General features: G+C 42.9%; 1 pseudogene; it reads right to left on the bottom strand.

The window, feature by feature from the left end:
- Nucleotides 1-7,283: 7,283 nt before the first annotated feature.
- On the bottom strand, nucleotides 7,284-8,268 carry LOC130852322 (serine/threonine-protein phosphatase PP1-gamma catalytic subunit B-like; annotated as a pseudogene).
- Between the last annotated feature and the right edge of the window lie 13,365 nt (nucleotides 8,269-21,633).

Below are 21,633 nucleotides of genomic sequence, written 5' to 3'. Positions count from 1 at the left end.
CAAGACAGTGTCAGAGCTTTACCCGAGCTGTAAATACAAGATAATGGGGAGAAGTGACTGGAGGTGAGGGAAGCACTTTAAATGATGTAGTCAGGGAAGGTCTGTCTCTGAGGAGGTGACATCTGAGCTGAGACCCAAAAGATGGAAAAGGCCAGTAAAGGGCTTTCCATACAGTTGTACTGTGGTTTTGTTATGCGTATGGTTCACTGAATATTTGAAATAAGTCTAAAATCCACATTTAATAATTCAGGGAATACTCAGCACCTACTTTGGGCACAGGATTGAGTTAATTTCGCCCTAAGGACAAGCCTACAACATAGTGCCAAGGACCCTAGAGGTTAAGTAACTTGTCTAAGATCATGTGCCCTAATAAGAAGTCCATATTACTCCAAAGCCTGTGCCCTTGGACTCAGTGTTTTACTGTCTCCAAATTAAATATTGGGAGTAATTACAGCGCCTTCTTTTCTTCCTCTCAAGTCAGGTTTAGCCCAGTGCAGTGAACAGAAGAACTTTCAGCAGCACCAGGAAATAATAATAATAACGATAATAATAATAATGGCCTCTAATAGTTGTTGTGCCCTTATTAAGTGCAGTATACTGTGTTAAGCATTGGACGTGCTTCACCTCATTTAATTCTGAAAAGTCGTAAGGAAGGTACTGTTATTATCCTGTGGTTGGTGGCAGCTATAAAGTTGTTCCCAGCTATTAAGTGACTCCTCCTGTTAAGGATGTAAAAAATTAAGAAACAGAAACCTAAATTAAATACAGTCAGGAGACCAGAAGGGGGAACTCTCTCACCCTGTGACGGTTGCAGAGCCCCACAAGAAGTAGAAGGACTCCTTTTCTCTCCTGGCAACAAATCAGCCAATGAAAAGCTGTCTACACTTTGTTTACTATGGTGCTCCCAACATGCTTGCTGTGTGGGGACTTGCATTGTGGCTTGCCATGGTTGCAGACGCCAAATTGTAATTCCCTGCTGATCCCAAATAAACCCATCTTTGCTGAAGAAATACTTGGCAGTCTAGTTGCTTCAGGTCAACAAGGATTACACGTTGCCATCTGTTGCCATGTGACTGCAATGCATCCTGTAGGAAGAGTGTCCTTTCCAGAGTTACTGATGTCAGGCTTGATCATGTGACTTGCTTTGGCCAACAGAATGTGAATAGAAGTGCCTTTCGCCACATCTGAGCAGTAGTGTTAAGAGCCATTATGTATTTCTACCAATGCTCTTAATCTTTTTCCTCTCTCATAAGAATGGCATGTCCTAGACACAGCTGCTCCCTCAGCCTGGGTCCTGGAAGGAAAGAGATGTGAAGCAACCCACACCTGACAAGTCACATAAGTGAAAAAGAAACCTTTGCTTTTAGAGATTTGAAATTGTTTCTCATCCAGCCTTACCTAATGAAATCTAATACACACCCCAGTTAACAGATGGAGACACTGAGATTCAGAGAGGTTTAGTTGCTTTCCAAAGGTCACACAGGGAGTAGGTAATACATCTGGGATTCAAACCAATGTCAGTGTCAGTCCAGAAACACTATTGTTAATCAGTGAAGGGATAAGAATGAAAGAAGTTGAAGCAGAGCCAGATCTCCCATATGAAAAACAAAATTGACAGTGGGAAGGCCCCCCCAATGTTTCAAGAATCCTCATGTATACTCCCTAAGAGAGTCTGCACATAGAGACCTACTACCCAGAAGGCATTGGGGCCAGCTGGATTAGCCAGAGAAACAGCACAACCAACAGAAAGAGGTTACAACTTTGCCTTGTACTAGACACATGCAAAAAATACTAACCACAAAAGAAAAGATTGAACTTTAGACTTTGTTAAAATTAAGCATTTTTAAAAATCAAAAACAACAACAATAACAACAACATTAAGAAAGTGACAGGTAAGTCAAAGATCGGTAGATAATATTTACAATACATATAACTGACAAAGGATTTATATATGGAATATGTAAAGCTCCCCAACAAATTAATGAAAAATATCAATCAACCCAACAAAAATAGACTAATATCTTAAATAAGCACTTCACAAGAGAAAATATCTGATTGGCCAAAATACAGGAAAACATATTCAACACTATTAGTCAGAGTAATGCAAATTAAAATCACAATGAAATACCTTTACACATCCATCAGAATTGCTAAAATGTAAAAAGATGAGAAATTCCAAGTAATGATGAGTTTGTGGAGCTGGTAGAACACTCATGCGTTTTTTTGACAGAACTGTAAGTGATAGAAACACTTTGGAAAACTCGGGTTTTATCTAGTAAAGCTAAACATAGGCCTACTCTATGCCCAACATAGGGCTGCCCTCTGAGTCAGCAGTTCCACTAAAGGGAAATGGAGGCAAAGTGTCCATCAAAAGACATGTACAATGAAAAACAAGTACTTACACATGCAAGAACATGGATGAATCAGACTTACCTGAATTAAAGAAATAATGTTGAGTTAAAAGAAGCCAGTCCCAGGGACAGGGGAGAGTTGGATTGTGAGTTTGGGATTCGCAGATGTAAACTATTATATATAGAATGGATAAACAACAAAGTCCTATTGTATAGCACAGGGAACTATATTTAATATCCTGTAATAAACCATAATGGGAAAGAACATGAAAAAGAATATGTATATATGTGTAACTGAATCACTTTTCTGTACACAAGGAACTAGCATAACATTGTAGATCAACTATACTTTAATTAAAAAAAAAAAAGCCAGTCCCAAAAGACCACATACTGTATAATTCCATTAATATGAAGGTAAAGAACAGGTGAAGCTATAATAGTAGTTACTGGGCTTCCCTGGTGGCGCAGTGGTTAAGAATCTACCTTCCAATACAGGGGACACAGGTTCGAGCCCTGGTCCGGAAGATCCCACATGCCACGGAGCAACTAAGCCCATGTGCCACAACTACTGAGCCCATATGCCACAACTACTGAAGCCCGAGCTCCTAGAGCCTGTGCTCTAGAAGAGAAGCCACCACAATGAGAAGCCCAAGCACTGAGACAAAGAGTAGCCCCCGCCAGCGCACAGCAACGAAGACCTAACATAGCCAATAAATAAATATATACATTTCTAAAAAGAAATTGTAGTTACCTTTGGGGGGCCAGATATTGACAGGAGTGGTTAAGATGGAGGCTCCTAGGGTGCTGATAATGTTCTATATCTTGACTTTGGTGTTGATTATAGGTGTGGATACATATGTAGGAGTTTATTAAACTCTATACTTAACAACTGTTAACTTTATTGCATGTATGTTATACCTCAATTAAAACAATTTTAAAAAATACACATCCAAAAATAAATAAATAAAAAATACACATACCCTTTGAGAAGGTAATTCCACTTTTAGGAAATTATCCTACAGATATACTCACATATACAAAGTTATTAATTACAGCATTGCTTATAATAGCAAATATTGGAAACAAGTTAAATATTCATTGATTTAAAAATCTTGATACATTCATCCAATGAAACATTATGCAGATGTTTAAAAAAACAGAAGCTCTTATGTAAGGATATGAAGAGCTCCAAGATCTTAACAATATATGATGTTTTAAAAAACTGAAAGTTTAAAAATGGTGTTTGTAATATGCCATCATTTGTGTACAAATATCTTTTATGAGTAGAGTCTATCTCTTGAGGGGCACTTTCTTTGCCTCCTTGGAGAAAGCCAGGCAACAGGAGTGAGAAGGAGGTTTATTTTTCAATGAATCCTCTTTTGTATGTATCCTTTGAACTCTGTACCATAAGAATCTGTTATTTTTTGAAAGTTAATAATATAATTTTTTTTTTACCTTTGAACACCCTTAGAGGCTGAATGCACTGCTCATGTCTTCACAGCCCTGCTTCTCAGAATCGCCGGACACCCTTCATTTACGTCACCTGCCCAGCCCTGTAGGCTTTCCCTAGGGATTTTGTGACTCTCATTAGAAGATACCTGTGTTCAATTCAGGGTTTCTGTGATTCTCCTCCTTGCTGAACAGCTCTGAAGGATGAAATTGTGAACCTCTGTGCATTTTTATCTTCCAGCAGCAGGAGGCACTTAATGCTTAAAAATGTATGTGTATATTTATATGTTTGTATGTATGTATATCATGCCTGGATGGACAAGTAAAATGAGTATTGCTGAATCGTTTTGTTTATAGAACACAGAATGTAATATTGTCATGAAACAACCCTGGATGACACCCAGGAATTTCGCATTCCCATACCTGTTTGGGAGTTCCTCCAGACTGACAGGCATTTTCTGGTGTTTTCCCTGTCATCTGGAATGCTAAGCTGCTCCCAGAGATGAGTCCTTCTGCCACTGCACTCCTGATGAAACTTCCTAGGCCCCTATTCACCCCACATCCTAAGCCTGTCATTGCCCCTGCTTAGAGGTCTCCAACCCTCATTTGACCCTGTGTTGGCAGCTGGGCTGGGTAGAGAAGAGGCTTTGTATTGTCCTGGAAATAGCACATGCCTGAGAGTCAACAAACGCCACGCTGTGCCTTGCTTTGGTGTCATAGACAACTTCCTTTCTCTCTCAGGGCCTCAGTTTTCTCACCTGTAAAATGGGTGGTTGTTTCTTTTTTTTTAAGAACTTTTATTGAGATACAGTTAAAAGACAATAAACTGCATATATTTAGAGTGTACAATGTGTTTTTTTTTTTCTTATGAGTAATGTATATATGGCAATCCCAATCGGGTGGTTGGTTTTTAAGGTGTATGTGAGTGTTTGTTTTACCATAGTGTTCTTTCTTTAAAGGAAATCTTATGTCTATGCCCTGTATATAAAATACATCCAGGTCAAGCAGTCCTGACTGAAGAGTGTGGACGAAGAGGGTGGGGGCAGCAAAGAGGATATGCAGAGCCCCTCCCAGTCTTTCCCCATGCCCCACTGAGAAGCTCCTGATATATTTCCTAGGAAATTTAAAATGCCTTTGCAGGATTTCCTAGCTGGCACAGTGGTTAAGAATCTGCCTGTCAATGCAGGGGAAATGTGCTCGATCCCTGTTCTCAGGGAGATCCCACATGCTGCGTAGCAACTGAGCCTGGAGCCACAACTATTGAACCTGAGCTCTCTAGAGCCCATGAGCCAGAACTATTGAGCCCATGTACCATAACTACTGAAGCCCACCCACCTAGAGCCTGTGCTCCACAACAAGAGAAACCACCACAATGAGGAGCCTGTGCACCACAATGAAGAGCAGCCCCTGCTCTCTGCAACTAGAGAAAGCCCGTGTGCAGCAACGAAGACCCAACACAGCCAATTAATTAATTTTTAAAAAAGCCTTTGCACTCTTTGCATCCTGTATTGGGTTTTGTTTTGTTTTGTTTTGTTTTGCTTCAGGGAGGTGGGGCGCACCGTGAAGCTCATGAGATCCTATTTCCCCGACCAGGGATTGAACCCAGCCGGGCAATGAAAGCTCCAAGTCCCAACCACTGGACAGCCAGGGAGTTCCCTGGGTGTTCTTTAAGAGCCTCACTCTGAGATTTTGGGATTCTGTGGAAGGCCAGCCCAGCTTGGGTACAGGGAAGGGACTTTCATTTTATCTTCTTTGTGCCATGGACTCTTTTGCAGAATTGTGTGTGTGTGTGGGTGGGTGTGTGGATGTATGTGTCTGTGGGTGTGTGTGTGTGTCTGTGGGTGTGTGGGTGGATGTGTGGATGTGGGGGGAAGTGTGTGTGGGCATGTGGGGGGTGTGGGAGTTGTGGGGGTGTGGGGGTGGGTTGTGGGTGTGCGGGTGTGTGTGGGGGTGTGGGGGTGTGTGGGGGGTGGGTGTGGGGGGTGTGGGGTGTGTGTGTGCACGCGCGCGTTTGTGTGTGGGTGTGTGGGGGAGTGTGTGTGTTTAACAAATTGGTTATTTAATAAGTCTGAATTGATTTTCACCACATGGTACATTTTAACAGATCATAGTTTTCAAAAGTCATAGATATTGTGAGTTCTATGCAAACTAGTGGATCGTAAGTTAATTCTTTTGTTTTGACTTTTAAGCCTCAATTTCACTGTAGAATGAAGCATGTAGACCAAAGAAAGCATAATCAATCACTTTTACAGAACAGTTTTGTTTCTATAATTTGAAACTTCCTGAATGGACTGATGGTGCAAAGATTACTTAATGAATAGGCTATATGGAAATTGTACAAAATGTTATTAACTTTAAATCATCAATAGCTTAAGCAGCACTTTCTTACTAATTTGCTATTCAAACTCAAAAACCTGTGTTTGAATCCCCAGGAAGGCAGCATGTGTACACAACCAAGCCACCTTATACTGAGAGGAGTGTCAATAGGTATTTCAAAAGAAACTTTGGCTTTAGGAAAGAGTCACAGACATGTAAAATAATGGCTTTAATCATCATTTTAAGTATATGGTATGGCAAAGCGTGTTGTAATTAAGTCTACATCACACCAGTGATGCTAGCAAGGTTGAAGTTTACTCCCAGTGTTGATAGCTGTAAAAACTAGCGTGTACATGACAAGGCAGTAAGAGAAAAAAGCAATCCCTTTGAAATAAAGTTTTAAAAAGAGATGTTCACAGCGGTTTGTATCAACAGGATGCATTTTACGACAGCTTGTGCAGACTGAGCACCCTAGGGCTCTCTTTACATCCTAAAGAAAATAAACATTTGCATTATTCGTGGGCTGTACTGAATTTAAAATAGGTAAAGCGTACACTTACCCGCCCTAGACAGGATAAACTGTCCTGGGGTATACAGCTTTAACACCATCATTAAAGTTGTTTGCAAAGGAACACAGAATTTAAAAAAAAAAAACACACAACATTTTTTTTGTGGGAGTGGAGAGTCTTTTATGTGCTATTATAACCAGCAAATATTCATTAAGTCAAAAATGGAAGGAGCAGGCCCATCAACACTATTTAAGCAAACTGACCAATACGCATTATGATTTAAAAAATGAAAGTGGGGACTTCCCTGGTGGTGCAGTGGTTAAGAATCTGCCTGCCGATGCAGGGGACACAGTTTTAATCCCTGGTCTGGGAAGATCCCACATGCCTCAGAGCAACTAAGGCTGCATGCTGCGACTACTGAGCCCGAGTGCTGCAACTACTCAAACCAAAGCACCTAGAGCTCATGCTCTGCAACAGGAGAAGCCACTGCAATGAGAAGCCCGTGCACCGCAACGAAGAGTAGCCCCTGCTCGCCACAACTAGAGAAAGCCCGCAAGCAGCAACGAAGACCCAAATGCAGGCAAAAATAGTTTAAAAGAAAAATGAAGGTCACATACTATATGTTACAAGTCCCAGTGAAGCAGTGTCAAAATGACACCTATTTCTTTCCTTGTTTGGTGATCACACCGCTTGGAGGTGTTAACGGATCTCTTGGCATTTGGCTTCTTTTACTCTGTAGGCTTTAAAAATCTGAAAAGAACTCATTAGTGCTTTCTCCATACTCAGCATGGCACCTCCATTGTCAAACTCTCCACAACAATTGGGTGCAGAAGACAGAGTAACCAATTGCTTCCTTGCAAAAAATTTACACCCATCTTCTACCACCTGATGGGCTCTACATATAAGATCCAAATCATGCTGATGGAGAAATTTGGCAACCACACCTGCACCGAATGTGAAGGACAACTCCTCTGTCATTTTCACCCCCGCCTAGGACAACTTTACCTGGGTCAGCCCATAAAAGATCACAAAGAAGACCTTGATTACATATGTGTGCATGCAGCACAAAACCTGGCTGCACAGTTCTCAGAATCTGCTCCATAGATGGAAGATTTGGTGACAAACCTTCATAATAGCAGAATATTTTCTCATCCATGCTGGATGCTATCAGTAAACAATTAAAGGATTCTGTGAAAGTTTTCCATAGTGTAACATCGTATCTTCCTTTACATTTATCATACAAATCCATACATGCTCTTGATACTAGCACATTTGTGGTTTCCCCTGAAAAGAAAAAAATTCTCAGAATATTTGATTTTTTTTTTTTAGCCGATAAGAGGCAGATATTCTCCAAAGCCTGCTTCTCCCTATCCCTAAGAAATAGACAGTTGCTTTCTGATGGGAAACCACTATACTCCAAAAGTCAAAGCAAATCATAGTATTGCCTGTGGGTATCACCACTATTTTGAGCGGTGCTTCAAGTTCTAGTAGGATGGGCTGACTAAGAAAGATCACTTGGGACTTTAAACACGGTTCTCTGGTTTCACTCTGCTGTAGCTGGACATCCTTATGGGCTTGGACCCTCCAACTTCCAACAGCCATTGGATGAGGATGTCAATGTTGAGTTTTTCTGTATCTGCCATTGCCTTTCCAGTGCCCACCCTCCTGCAGGCGCGGCTCACACCCAGAACCTCCTTGCCCGCGGCCAAGAGCACAGAGGCGGCAGCTGCGGTGGTAGGAGAAGCCGTTGGTGGGTCCCCTGCAACCACCTGATCCCCCTGCTTCCTCTTTCTCACCCCACTGGAGCCATGGGGCAGAATTGTATTTTTAAACACATACAATAACATGCACAGGATGGCAAAAGAAATTATATTGGAAATATTGAAGTACAGGTATCAAAATCTTTAAAAATTGTGTGATTCAATAACCTATATGCTTTTTAAGTCAACACATCCAATAACAGTGTGTAAAATGAAATCCTGCCTCCCAACTCTGGCTCACAAGGCCCTATAGGATCTGGCTGGGGCTGCCCTCGCCAGCTCCATCTGGAACCGTTCTCCCTCAGACTCACAGTGTCCAGTCATCCCACCCTCAAAACATTGGCCTTGATGTCCCCAGTGCCTTGGAAATTTCCTCTCCACACATCCCCCGCCCCATCATCACCCACAATTTCCACTTCATATGGCTGGTCCTCTCCCATCCTTCAGGTCTTGGTATAAAATTCTCCCCTTCTGGAGGTTTCCTTGGCCACCCTGAATCAACTAGCTCCTGTTCTTCTCCACATGGTTCCTCATTTTTTGTCCTTTGTAATATTTACAACAATACAATTTTATTTTGTATAATTATAATTTGTGCAATTATAATTATGCAAATTTATAATCTGTATACTGTATATATTTTTTTATTTGTTTATTTACTTAGTGTGCATCTCCCCTCCATGAAGACATAGACCACATCTGTCTTTCTCTTGTGTATCTAGCACCTAAGACAGGGCTTACTACTTGGTATGTGCTTATGTATTTGTTGAATGAATGCAGTGGTCCCATCCTGTGGATTAAAGGAGCTGGTTCCTTGAGACAGGTAGGTACCACAGAAAGAATCTATTGCATATGTGTGCATGCAGCACAATACCTGGCATACAACAGGTGTTTAATAAATGGTAGGTATGATTTTTATGTCACTCTGAGTTTCCCCCTGCATGACTTTCTGCTTATGCTTCTCCATCCACAGTCCATAGCCAAAGGCCTAGTTGCATCCAAAATGAATGCATGGGACTTCCCCGGTGGTGCAGTGGTTAAGAATCCGCCTGCCAATGCAGGGCACACAGGTTCGATCCCTGGTCCGGGAAGATTCCACATGCTGCAAAGCAACTAAGCCCATGCACTACAAATACTGAGCCCATGTGCCACAGCTACTGAAGCCCGTGCGCTTAAAGCCCGTGCTCCTCAACAGGAGAAGCCACCACAATGAGAAGTAGCCCCCACTTGCCACAACTAGAGAAAACTTGTGAGCAGCACGAAGACCTAAAGCAACCAAAAATAAATTTATGTATTTATTATTGGCTGTGTTGGGTCTTCTTTGCTGCACACAGGCTTTCTTTAGTTGCCAAGAGCAGGGGCTACTCTTCATTGTGGTGCACGGGCTTAGTTGCTCCATGGCATGTGGTATCTTCCCAGGGCAGGGATCAAACCCGTGTACCTTGCATTGGCAGGCGGATTCTTAACCACTGTGCCACCTAGGAAGTCCCAATAAATTTATTTTTTAAAAAATGAATGCATGGGCCTTGCCATGGACCTCCTGGACCCCTCCCATCCAGCCTGCCTAACCCAAAGGGCCAGTCTACCTCTTTCCTCCCCAAACTCATCTCAAGTAGCTCCCCTACTTGGCTTTCAATGACGCCAGGAATATGGAGGTGGAACATTCTGCTAAAATGCCAGAGGCATTCCATCAATGCAAGCATAGAGAGGAGGGGTCTTCATCATCCCTCAGGGGAGACATCATCTTTGCAATCGGGCATGACTTTGGTGGCATGGCCAAGGGGCAGGGCCAGCCCAGCTCCTTTCTTCTGGAGCCAGGAGGCTGAGAAGGAGGTAAAAGCCTCTGGAGGGAGGGATGGTGAGTGGGGCTCCCTGGTCACAGAGGGCAGAAGGGGGAGAGAAGGGTAATTGAGGCTTGTGATGGGGCCCTGCTGGGTTGCTGACATCATTTTCTTGTGAACTGACTGTTAATCGTGATTTGGGGATCTGCCATCTGTCTGCAAGGGCTAGCTGTGTGAAGCCTGACTCCCACATAGGAGGTGGCCACATAAATGTGTGCTTGCCCCTAATTAGGGAACTGAGGCAGCCTAGCAGGGACTGGTGCCCAGCTTCACCCATCCAGTGCTATTTCCCCAACAGGTACCCTCTGCTGCACCCAGGCAGGTGTCCCTACCATTCTGAAGACAAGCCTTGAGAACTCCCCAGCTGCTGGTCTTCGTTCACTCTGGCCACTATCTTCCATTCACCCACTCATTCCATCTTTGTTGAGTTGTCTAGTCTATGCCAGCACGGCTAGGCATTAAGGAGATAGACAGAATGTCTGCTCTCAAAGAGCTCAAAGTCTGTGTGGATAGATAAGGAAACTGACAGTTATAAACAAGGTAGTAAGTCCTGAAAGGGAGGCTGGAGGGATGAATGAATTACCGAATTAGTGAGTAAGTCTGGGTGTGTGAATGTACCTGAATCTACTCAATCCTGTAGCCCCTGCTGTGTGGTGTGACCAGTCTTATGTCCACCTTGTCATTGGGTAGGAGCAGAGACAGGTCTAGGACTAAATTCATAAGACTGTGTCATTCTTTTTTTTTTTTTTTTTTAATTTTTTTTTTTGGGGGGGTACACCAAGTTCAATCATCTGTTTTTTTTTTTTTTCTTTTTTTTTTCTTTTTTTTGGGGGGGGTACACCAAGTTCAATCGTCTTTTTTTATACACATATCCCCATATTCCCTCCCTCCCTTGACTCCCCCCCCACCCTCCCTCGAGTCCCCCCCACCCTCCCCATCCCAGTCCTCTAAGGCATCTTCCATCCTCGAGTTGGATTCCCTTTGTTATACAATAACTTCCCACTGGCTATCTATTTTACAGTTAGTAGTATATATATGTCTGTGCTACTCTCTCGCTTCGTCTCAGCTTCCCCTTCACCCCCCGCCCCCTCCCAAACCTCGAGTTCTCCAGTCCATTCTCTGCACCTGCGTCCTTGTTCTTGTCACTGAGTTCATCAGTACCATTTTTAGATTCCGTATATGTGAGTTAGCATACAATATTTGTCTTTCTCTTTCTGACTTACTTCACTCTGTATGACAGACTGTAGGTCTATCCACCTCATTATATATAGCTCCATCTCATCCCTTTTTATAGCTGAGTAATATTCCATTGTATATATATGCCACATCTTCTTTATCCATTCGTTTGTTGATGGGCATTTAGGTTGCTTCCATATCCTGGCTATTGTAAGACTGTGTCATTCTTTTCTAAGGATACCTGTGGGATTTCTAAGATGGGACTTGGAAAATTGGAATTCTTTTTTATTTTTTAATTTTTTTAAATTTATTTATTTAGTTAGTTATTTTTTTTTACAATAAACTGCATATATTTAGAGTGTATAATTTGGAATCCCAATCTCCCAATTCATTCCCCCCAACCCTCCCCGCTTTCCCCACTTGGTGTCTGTATGTTTGTTCTCTACATCTGTATCTCCATTTCTGCCTTGCAAACCGGTTGATTTGTACCAGCAAAATTGGAATTCTTAAAAGATTTCTCCTTTCTATGAACAATAAGGAATTTTTCTCTTGATCAGTAGAAACCCCTTTTTTTCTTTAAACTATTTTTTTAAAAATTAATTCATAGGTTTAACAAATATTTATTAAGTATTTACTATACACTAAGTACAGATCTAGGTGCTGGGGATAGAAACAAAAGGAACCAAAACAAAGATTCCTGTTCTCGTGGAGCTTATATTCTAATGAGAGAAGGCAGATAAAATAGGTCAAATTCTGGCATCTGAGATGGTGGCAAGTGCTACGGGAGAATACAGAGCAGAAGGAGGGGGCAGTGTTCCAGGTGGACATTGCAGTTTTGAATAGGATGGTCAGGAAAGGCTGAATGAGAAGGGGACACCTCTGTAAAGACCTGAAGGAGGTGAAGGAGTGAGACCAGAGGACATGGGGCAGGGGAGAGGAAGAGTGCTCCAGTCAGAGGGGAGAGTGAGTGCAGGGACCTGGAAATCAGGGGCAAAGGGGCCGGGACTGTAGGAGCAGAAGGGGTGGAGTGGTTGGAAGGGAGAGTAGAGAAGAAGGCAGGGCTCAGATAATATAGGCAGTGCAGAGGATTCTCCATTTTATCCTAAACATGTTAGGAAGCCAGTAGAACGTTTTGAGCAGAGTAATGCTTTAACTCATGTTCAGCGATGCAATGTGCATTTTATGTGTCTATGCGACTGGCATGCCCAGATATCCAGCTCAGCATCATTTCTGAGTGTATCTGGGAGGGTGTTTCCAGATGAGATTGCATTTGAATCAGTAGACTGAGTAAAGCAGATGGCCCTCCCCAGCATGAATGGGTATCGCCCAATCCATTGAGGGCCTGAATAGAACGAAAGAGAGAATTGGCTCTCTGCATGACTGTCTGAGCTGGGATGCTGGTCTTCTCCTCTCAGGCTGGGACTCACATCATTGGCTCTCCTAGTTCTCAGGACTTTGGACTGCAACCACATCATTGGCTTTCCTGGGTCTCAGCTTGTGGACAGCCAATCATGGGACTTCAAAGCGTTCATGACTGCATGAGCTGGAGACTTCCCTAGTGGCACAGTGGTTAAGACTCTGCACTCCCAATGAAAGGGGCCCTGGTTCAATCCCTGGTCAGGGAACTAGATCCCACAAGCATGCTGCAACTAAGAGTTTGCATGCCACAATTAAGGAGCCCACCTGCCATAACTAAGGCCGGTGCAACCAAATAAATAATAATGAAATAAATATTAAATATTAATAATAATTAAAAAACTGCATGAGCCAATCTAGAGAACCCTGACTAATACAACCAGGGTCCCTCCGGATGATGTGTTGAGAATGGATTGAAGGGGTCCAAGGACAGGAGCAGGACAACAGTTATCGGGTGATTGCAATAACCCTGGTGAGAAAAGAGAGTGCCTGCTCCAGAATGACAGCTGTGGAGGTGATGAGAAGTGGTCAGATTCTGGATCTGTTTTGAAGAGAACCAATAGGATTTTGCTGACAGATAGAATGTAGGGTATGAAAGAAAAAGCAGTGTCAAGGATGAAAACTGCAAAGTGTTCTGCTGGAGGACCTGGAAGGAGGACTTGACATGAATCAGGAAGAGTGAGCTCGGTGGGGAAGGCCAGGAGCTCAGATTTGATTAGGACAAGTATGACATGCCGAGTGGAGATGTCAGGTAGGCAACAGGATGTGTGAGTCTGGAGTTCTGGGGAGAGTCCTGGCTGGAGAGAAAAGCTTGTGGCCGTCAGCATATAGATGGAACTTAAAACCATGTGACTAGGTGAGTCAGCCAGGGGGTGAGGGGGGACAGAGACAAGGAGAGGTACAGCACTGAGCCCTGGACTTGCCAGTGTTCAGAGATCAGGTTAAGGGACACCAGGAAGTATGGGGATCCTGGAAGACACGTGAAGAAAATGTTTAAAGGAAGAAGAAGTGATCAACTGCATGAAATTGTGGGAGAGGGCATGATTGCATATGCACAAAATATCCAGAATAGGTAAATCCGTAAGGACAAAGAGGAGACTGGTGGCTGCCAGGAGTTAGGGGAGTAAGGAGTGGGGAGTGACCACTGATGGGGTGTAGGGTTTTCTTTTGGGGTGATGAAAATGTCTTGAAACTTGACAGAGATGGTGGTTGCGTAACATTGTGAATGTATTAAATGCCACTGAATTTTACTTTTAAATGATTAATTTTATGTTATGTGAATTTCACATCAATAAAAAAAATCTGTGAGAGATCAAGTGCGCTAAGGTTGGGAAATGACTGGTGGATTTAGTAGTGTGGAGGCCACTGGTGGTCTGGACAGGAGCTGTTTTGGGGGGCACAGAGAAAAAACCTAAGGAGAGTAAATTCAAAGGAGAATGGCCACGTGAGGGTTGCCACGAGGCCACAGTTCTCCCAAGAGATTTTCACCTCTCTACCCCGGGCCAAAGCAAGGACCACATGTTTTCCTTCTGTCAGCTTTATTCATTAACTTCAAGGCTCACTCACCTCTGGAATCTGGTTTTGAAATCAGCAGATTTCTTATTTTTTTTATCTTTCTTGCTAACTCCTTGTGCATTTCAAATGCTGGTTTTGTCCAGCTTCATAAATTTTGCCAATCTGGTGGGTGTCTAGTGGTGCCTCATTGTGGTTTTTAATATGTTAACATATATTGTATGTGTACACCTTGATATTGTCAACCGCAAATTGGCACTTGCCATCTACGAGGGTGAGTCAAAAATTATCCACACTCTGGTTATGTTAAAACTTCGATAAACTCTAGACAGAGTGCAGATAGATAATTTTTGACTCACCCTCGTACCTCTATAAGGACTAAATCATGAGCTGCTGTAGCTGCTGACTTTCAACACCCCCTGAGAGGAGTTCATGGTGGAGACCAGAAATGAGGGACTCTGTGCTCTGGGAAAAACTGGCAGAACAGGTCTTCAGATAGGTATTTTCAGGAGACGATTTTATGAGACCAACTGTATCTCCTCACATCTAGAAAAGCACTAAAATCCTTCATGGTGATGTCTGCTCCTCATAACCAGCAGTCACCCTCATGAGACCGTTTACAAAAATATGTGCTCCATTGCATGTGCTCCCCCTTCACCAAAGTCCCATATATACTGACCTTCTCCCCTGCCTCTTTGGAGCAGTTTCTCGGAGATTTGAAATGCTCTCTCCCAGGCTATAGTCCTCATTTTGCCCCAAATAAAACTTAACTCACAACTCTCACATTGTGCATTTTTTCAAGTTGACAATATACATGTATATAAATATGTATTTTATAAGTATATAATGTATATATAAAATATATTTTTTAAATATTTTTATCTAGTTTTTTTTAGGTATTTTAATGCAGGAAGTGTTCAGGATATTTTATACACAACTTTCTTGGAAACAAACTTCCCCTGCATCTTTAAGCCTATTTTTACAGTGAAACACAACACACATAGAGGAATGTACAAATACATATGATATACATGTGCAACTATGACATTGCCAGTACATCAGGGGCCCCTGAGTGTTCTTTCCTACCACAACTCTCTTCTTTCCTGAAGGTAACAACCATCCTGATTTTTATAGTGATCAGTTCCTTATTTTTATAGAGGTCTGAGATATTGTTATCTATAAGGAATAAATATTTGGTTATTCAGATGACCAACATATATTTCTCCATATGTAATTTTGTCTTCCTCCACAGTTCCTGGTTCAAAACTCCCAAAACACTTGGAAATTCCTAAGTGCTGAGAGTGATAAAAAGCGTCTTTTGTTATGTTAATGAGGTGACCTCTGGAAGCACTGAGGCTGGGGGCTGTTTGCCAGGAGAACTAACCAACTTTCAGTCCCACCCTCTGGGGAGGGGGGGAGGGGCTGGAGGTCAAATAAATTGAATAAATCGCCAATGGTCAATGATTTAATCAGTCATGTCTCTGTAATAGAGCTTCCAAAAAAAAAAACCCCAAAAGGACAGAATTTGGAGAGCTTCCTGGTTGGTGAACATGTGGGGATGCTGGTAGAGAGGCCAACAGAGGGCATGGAGGCTCTGTGCTCCTTCCCACACACCTTGCACTTTAAACCAAGTCCCCCTAAAACAGAGTTCCCCTGCCTAGTTTATTTTATTTTTTAAAAATGTATGTATGTATGTATGTATGTATGTATGTATTGGTTGTGTTGGGTCTTTGTTGCTGCACATGGGTTTTCTCTAATTGCTGAGAGTGGGGGCTACTCTTCATTGTGGTGTGCAGGTTTCTCAGTGCAGTGGCTTCTCTTGTTGTGGAACATGGGCTCTAGGCACGCAGGCTTCAGTAGTTGTGGCACGTGGGCTCAATAGTTGTGGCTCACAGGCTCTAGAGTGCAGGCTCAGTAGTTGTGGTGCATGGTCTTTGTTGCTCCGAGGCATGAGGGATCTTCCCAGAGCAGGAATGGAACCTGTGTCCCCTGCATTGGCAGGTGGATTCTTAACCACTGCGCCACCAAGGGTGTCCCCCTGCCTAGTTAATGATTAAACTCTCTATCCAAAACTTTAATCCCTTTCTTGTCCAACCTCTATTCCCCTCAGGATTGAGAAATATCAAAGAAAAGGGGGGACTGAAATTGAGCAGCGACCTTTGGGGCCTTCCTGGGTATAAAAGCCCCTCTATGTCACCTCTTTCTTCTTTGTAGAAAATGGCTTTGGTCTTCTAGTTCCAAAGAGCAGACTCAAGCAGTTACTAATTAGGGAAGTGAAGGAATGCGGAAACAAAGGGAAAACAGTCAAGAAGCAATAATTCAGCAATAAAACAGAGTCTTAGTTCCTCCTCAAGGGATACATATGTGTAACACTCTGACACATATCTTTGAGTTGTTCCGCAAAAATGAAGATCCCACCCTGCCCCACTCTCCTTCTTCCCCTCTTCATCCTAGTGATGATGACTGCATGCTGACCACAAGCATGCGGACCCCAGACTGATTGGAATCAGGAGGTGGATGATTAAGATTCCTGAAACACTACCCTGTTAGCTCACCACACCTTAATCAGAAAAAAAGTCATGTACCCTGCAGCCCTCACCCCAAATGTTGCTGTTGAAAACCCTTCCCTGAAAGCCATCAGGGAGTCTGGGTCTTTTGAGCATGTTCTGCCTGTTCTCCTTGCTGGGTCCTGCATTAAATGCTGTACTTTCCTTCACCACAACCTGGTGTCAGTAGATGGGCTTTGCTGCGTGGGGGGGGGGGGCGAGCAGACGTGAGTTTGGTTTGGTAACACCCTGTGCAGTTCTGCATCTGACTTTTCCTGAGTTACACCCTTTCACAATAAAGCAGTGATCTAGTAAGTAACAAGTCTCTCTGTGGGCCATTCTAGCAAACTGATCAAACCCAAGGAAAACGTAACAGGAAAGAACAAAATCTGACTCCATGGTGGGTCTGTTTCTTTCACTTTAACCTTTGCTTCTCATTGCTTTTGTTATTAGAATCACTAAAAGGATGCTGTCTACAGCTGTAAGCATATATAATGACCTGCCTCAGGGAACCCTGCCCCTCTGCCTGAATGTTAAACTAAGGTGCCTTTGCTCAGCTCACAGGGAGACATTCTGACCCTGGCCATCTGTGAATGACTGCAGAAGAGAAGAAATGAACACATCCCCTCCCCGATGCTGGCCAAGCCAGGAGGTATTTTGCAAGATTTATGGCCTTTTTACTCTATTTCCTCCCCTCCTCCCCCTCACTGTTCTATACAAGAAACTGGGATCCAGACCCCAATAAGATGGTATTCTGAGACGCTAGTCCACCAACTTCTCAGATGCCTGGGTTTCCGAATAATGTCACTACTCCTTATCTCAACATGTCGTCTCCTTATTATTGACCTGTGGTGCAGTGAGCAGACCAAGCTTGGATTCAGTAACAAAAGCATTTTGGAAACCTCTGATTTATCGTCAGTTTGTTAGAAGTACAGGTAACAACCTGGACTTGTAACTGGTGTCTGAATTCCAAGGAAGGGTGTTGGAAGCTCTGGTCTTTAGCTGGTTGGTCAGAAGCAGCTAACACAAAGAACAGCCTGGGCTTGTGACTGGCCTCTAAAGTGAGAGGGTGGGTGGTGAGGGGCAGTCTTGTAGGACTGAACCCGTAACCTGCGGAGTCTGATGCTAATGCCAGGTGGATAGTGTCAGAACTGAGTTGAGTTCTAGGACATCCAATTGGTGTCTGAGAACCATTTGTTAGTGTGGGGAACTCCCCCCCCACCATGTTGGTATAAAAAAAAGAACCAAAGAATGTCATTCATCCTCCAGTTATACAAAGGGTTAAACCACAACCCAATGCAGTTGCCCACTGACGGTGCACCCTGAGGGGAATTCAGAATGGAAAAAACAGGGGAGGCATCCTGTGCTTTGGTTAAATAGGATGAGGCTCCAGAGAGTAGAGAACAGGTTCCTAGATAAATAAGATGCATATCTCAGGAAGAATTTCAATGACCCCAGATTCTTGCATCTTCCCACACAGAGAAAAGCAGTAAAATCATTAACTTGAGATACCAGTTCTTTGTGGTTAGCAGTAATCTTGACCAAGATCTAAGCTTCACTACCTGTTTTTCCTAGACAAAAAAGTTCCTGTATAGACTGCCTCCTCCCCTACCTCTTCAGAGCAGCTCCTCTGAAGAGGAGCTGTTCTGAGTCATTAAGAGGCTGTTTCTCAGGCTGTCATCCTCAGTAAGACCCTCAACTCACAGCTCTTAGGTTGCGTGTTTTCTTTTCTTCAGTAGGCACTGGAAATTGGGTCTCGGAACACCAAAAAAAAAAAGGTTTATCCCCTGTCACTTACAAGTTGGCACTTGCCATCTACCTCTACAAGGATTAAAGTCATGTGCTGCTGCAGCTGCTGACCTTCAGCACAGCCTGAAGGTCGTACAAGGTGGAGAGCAGAAACGAGGCAGCCTGTGCTCTGGGAAAAACGAACAGAGCAGGTCTTCGGCTGGTCAGATATTTTCGGGAGACGATTTTATGAGTCCGATTCTTGTATCTCCTCATATCTAGAAAAGCGCTAAAATCCTTCATGGTGACGACGGCTCCTCATGACCAGCAGTCACCCTCATGAGAGCGTCTACAAAAATATGTGCTCAAATGCGTGTACTCCCCCTTCACCAAAATCCCATATATGCTGACCTTCCCCTCACCTCTTTGGAGTAGTTTCTCAGAGCTATTTGAGATGCTGTTTCCCGGGCTATAGTCCTCATTTTGCCCCAAGTAAAACTTAACTCACAACTCTCACGTTGTGCATTTTTTTTAGTCAGCACCTCTAACTTTGCGTAGCTATACCATCAAGTTTAAGTTCACCTCTTTATGAACTTTATGTACATGGAGTCCTTGTGTATGTTTTCCCCTGTGTCTGGCTTATTTTGCCAATATTACGTGTAATATTTAACCCCATTGTTGCATGAAGAGTTTTCATTATTCTGCGGTATTCCATTGTATCTATCTATCACCTAACTATATCTATCTATGTATCTATCTATCTATCTATCTGGAGAGAGAGAGAAAGAGAGAGGAATGTGGGAAATTGGAAAGAGTATGTCTGACCATTCTAAGGAATTTTGTTGTAAAGGAAAAGAAAAATGGGCAGTTTCTAGAGGGGATGATGGGGTCAAGAGAGAATATTTTTCTTTCCCTGCTTTTCTTTTTTTAAAGATTGGAGAACGAACAGCATGGAAAAGCTCTCTTTCTAGTAATATCCAAAAGAGAAAGAAAAAAATGATAACGCAAGAGAGAAAGGGAAGTTGAAGCAATGTGCTTCAGCTGATGAGAGGGGATGGTACATACAGGGCATGTGTGGAGGAGATACCTTAGCTAGGAACATGAACAATTTGTCCATCTGTCAACTTAAAGAAAAACGCACAATGTGAGAGTTGTGAGTTAAATTTTATTCAGGTTTTAGTAAGGATTATAGCCTGGGAGACAGCCTCTCAGATGGCTCTGAGGAACTGCTCCAAAGAGGCAGGGGGAGGCTAGTTTATATGTGATTTTTGTCATTGTTAGGGAATACACGCAGTCAGCATACATCTTGGTAAAAGATTACTGCTAGTCACAAAGAACAGGTGTCTCAAGTTAATGGTTAGAGTGCTTTTCTATGTACGGAAGATGCAGAAAGCAAGGTTTCTCAAAATTCTTCCTGAAATGCATCAAACTATCTAAGGATCTGTTTGTCCAAAGCACAGAGCATCCTGTTGTCATCTTTAACGTCCTCTGTCTGAAGCACAGAGTGCTTCATCCTGTTATTATCGTAATCTCTTCGTCTGAAGTTCCAAGTGCAGTCAGTCAGTGGCTGCAGCCGGTTAATCTTTGTAAACTTGGATGGAGAGTGAGATGCTCTTTGCTCCTCTTTTGTTTGTACATCGTAACAGGAAGCAAAGCAGACTGTACAGTCATAGATGCAGGTAGCGGGGTGGATGTGCTGGGGATGCTTGGAGGGGTTCTTTTCTGATTGATTCACTTTTCTCAGAAAAATAGGAAATGAGGTGACCTGCTGAAGGTGAGGATTGTGGAGGAGGTCATGGGGTTTTAGGAGTGAGAAAATGCAAAAGTGCCATTTAGCAGACTGGGAACCCAAATAATAGGGAGAATATGGGTGACTTCTGGACAGCATCGAGGGCCCACTTGAAGTTGGAGGTCATGAACGTACAGTGAGATGCATCAGCCTGATTGCATGATCCCCTGCGGTGGCATTCTGCCTCATAGGCCCTGGGCCAAGCAGGAGGAGCAATGGAAAAGCCAGGTTCAGGGAAGTAAGTCTGAGGAAATGAGAGAGCCCATGAAAGTGGCCATGGGATTTAGAGTGGGTTGAAAGGGTGTGAGGGCATGAGGTAAGCAGCAGACAGGGAAACACAGCGGGTGAAATGGATTGTGGGGTCTGGAGGGTTACACTCTTTACTGTGTATATTAGAGTAATAAAAACATATGTCTACACAAAAACTTGTACGTGAATGTTCAGAGCGGCATTACCCATGACAAGTGGAAGCAACCAAAACGTCCATCAACTGTTGAATGGATTTTAAAATGTGGCATATCCATACAATTGAGTATTATTCAGCCGTCATAAGGGATGCAGTACTAATACATGCTACATGTGGATGAACCTTAATATTATGCTAAGTGCTAAGTGCTTAAGAGTCCAGACACAAAAGAACACATATTGCATGATTCCATTATATGATGTGTACAGAATAGGCAACTTTATAGAGACAGGAAGTACGTGAGTGGTTGCAGGGGGGCAGGCAGATGAGAATGGGGAGTGACCGCTATGGGTACTGGATTTCTTTCTGGGATGATGAAAATACTCTGGAGTTAGATAGTTGTGTTAGTTGTACAGCTTCATGAATATGATAAAAACCATGGAACTGAACTTGACATCATATGAATTATATCACAATAAAACTGTTCTTTTAAAAAAGAGGGAGGTGACCAGGCATGAGGTGCTTCCTGACAGAAGTGCACACCATCACCTATGAAGCATGCTTGTCAAACACTAATATCTGAATCTTTTGAAGTCTTCAGAGAGGAACATGTTAGTTAACACCATGGAGATATAATCAGTAAAATCCACAACGCGGGAAACTCTACTGCACAAACAACCTGATTTCCTCAGCAAACACATTGCAAGGTAAAAAACAAAAACTATAACAACAACAAAAACAGAGAAAGAAAGTGAGAGATAAAGGGGGGTGAGGAGAACCTATAGATTCCACTGTATGGCTTTTACCTGGATATTGATTTAAACAAATGAAAACAAA

Source organism: Hippopotamus amphibius, chromosome 4, assembly GCF_030028045.1.
Source record: "Hippopotamus amphibius kiboko isolate mHipAmp2 chromosome 4, mHipAmp2.hap2, whole genome shotgun sequence".
Classification (NCBI taxonomy): domain Eukaryota; kingdom Metazoa; phylum Chordata; class Mammalia; order Artiodactyla; family Hippopotamidae; genus Hippopotamus; species Hippopotamus amphibius.
The sequence above is the reverse complement of the archived record's forward strand: the minus strand, read 5'-3'. Positions and strand labels throughout refer to the sequence as shown.